This window comes from Bubalus bubalis, chromosome 16, assembly GCF_019923935.1.
Source record: "Bubalus bubalis isolate 160015118507 breed Murrah chromosome 16, NDDB_SH_1, whole genome shotgun sequence".
NCBI classification, from domain to species: domain Eukaryota; kingdom Metazoa; phylum Chordata; class Mammalia; order Artiodactyla; family Bovidae; genus Bubalus; species Bubalus bubalis.
In genome coordinates this window covers 65,571,423-65,573,461 of record NC_059172.1, presented here as the reverse complement: position 1 = coordinate 65,573,461, position 2,039 = coordinate 65,571,423, and the positions used below count along the sequence as shown (strand labels likewise).

The following is a 2,039-nucleotide window of genomic DNA, read 5'->3' as shown; positions in this document are numbered from 1 at the left end:
GCTAATTTGAATTCAGGTTAGATTCTGAAGCTACCTCAGAGACAAACTGGTAAGAACATAAATCTTAATTATGAAGTTAATGAAATCATGAAGATTGTCTTGGACTTCCCTGGCGGTCCAGTGGCTAACACTATGCTCCCAATGTAGGGCACCTGTGTTCAACCCCTTGTCAGGGAAGTAGATGCCGCATGTCAAAACTAAGTTCACATGCCACAACTAAAGATCCTGCATGCTGCAACTATTGACCTCTGTACTTTTCATTCATTCAAAAATATTTAAGTTGAAGATGGCATCATCCAGCTGCTTGTGGCCCTTGGCTCTTGCTTTTCTGCTGGGTTCCTGCACTTCCCTGGTGCTGGGGCATCTCGACCTGCCGGCTCCCCTGCTGCTGGTGATCTGGCATGGGATGGGAGACAGCTGTTGTAATCACTTAAGTATGGGTGCTATTGGAGAAGGCAATGGCACCCCACTCCAGTACTCTTGCCTGGAAAATCCCATGGATGGAGGAGCCTGGACGGCTGCAGTCCATGGGGTCTCTGAGGGTTGGACATGACTGAGTGACTTCACTTTCACTTTTCACTTTCATGCATTGGAGAAGGAAATGGCAACCCACTCCATTGTTCTTGCCTGGAGAATCCCAGGGACGGGGAGCCTGGTGGGCTGCCATCTATGGGGTCGCACAGAGTCGGACACAACTGAAGTGACTTAGCAGCAGCAGCAGCATGGGTGCTATTTAAAAAATGGTTGAGAAGAAAATACCTGGAATTCACATCTTATCTTTAGAGATTATCTCAGAGAGGATGTGGAGAACAGCTTCTTTTTGAATGTCAACTCCCAAGTAACAACAGTGTGTCAAATTCTTGCTAAGGATCCTAAATTGCAGCAAGGCTACAATGCTATGAGATTCTCCCAGGGAGGCCAGTTTCTGTGGGCAGTGGCTCAGAGATGCCCATCACCTCCCATGGTCAATCTCATCTCAGTTGGGGGACAACATCAAGGTGTTTTTGGACTCCCTCAGTGCCCAGGAGAAAGCTCACACATCTGTGACTTCATCAGAAAAACACTGAACGCTGGGGCTTACAACAAAGCTATATAGGAACGCCTGGTGCAAGCAGAATACTGGCACAACCCATCAAGGAGGACATATACCACAACCACAGATCTTCCTGGCAGATATTAATCAAGAGAGAGGTGTCAGTGAGTCCTACAAGAAAAACCTGATGGCCCTCAAGAAGTTTGTGATGGTGAAATTCCTCAATGATTCCATTGTGGACCCTGTAGATTCTGAGTGGTTTGGATTTTACAGAAGTGGCCAAGCCAAGGAGAACATTCCCTTACAGGAGAGCACCCTATGCACACAGGACCGCCTGGGACTAAAAACAATGGACAAGGCCTGACAGCTGGTGTTCCTGGCTCTTGAAAGTGACCATCTTCAACTGTCTGAAGAATGGTTTAATGCCCACATCATACCCTTCCTTGAGTGAAACCCTTGTAGTCTGAACCAGAGCTCAGGGAAGCCCTCCCACTTCCAAACGAGTTCCCTCTATGCCCAAGCTGAGCTCAGATCCAGCTAGCAACTAATCCTTTTCTCTAGTCATCATCGAACATGCCCTGCTTGGAAAGATCCAAGATACGAATCTTATCCTTTGCCTAATCCTATCAGCAGATGGTGCTGAATGCCAGTTTAATTAGCTAATAGCCATGAAGCTTGTTTTACAGCCTTTGATATGGTCAAACTCTTAGGAATCAGGAGTTTGCTTCAGGTCAGTGCCAGAGCTTTGCCCAGGCCTGGATGATACTGAACAAACTAAACCAATGAGATAGTCTAAGATGAGTGACTTTCTCAGGAAAATCTAGCCACATCTCAAGCCAAGGGGCCAGTACCCAGGCCTGAGGTATTCACATAAACTGCTTTCTTAACTGTTCTGGTGATTTGACCAGTGCTCAGAAAAGTATTGCTTAGCTAATGCATCCATGTAATTTCTTTAAGGCTGCCCTCCTCTGAGTATGTTGCTTTCTGTGTGTCTTGGGTATTATTT

At 46.4% G+C, this 2,039-nt stretch overlaps 1 pseudogene; it reads left to right on the top strand.

Annotated features, from left to right (window-relative positions):
• Positions 1-286: 286 nt before the first annotated feature.
• LOC102398670 lies at positions 287-1,509 on the top strand (annotated as a pseudogene).
• The last annotated feature ends 530 nt before the right edge of the window (positions 1,510-2,039 follow it).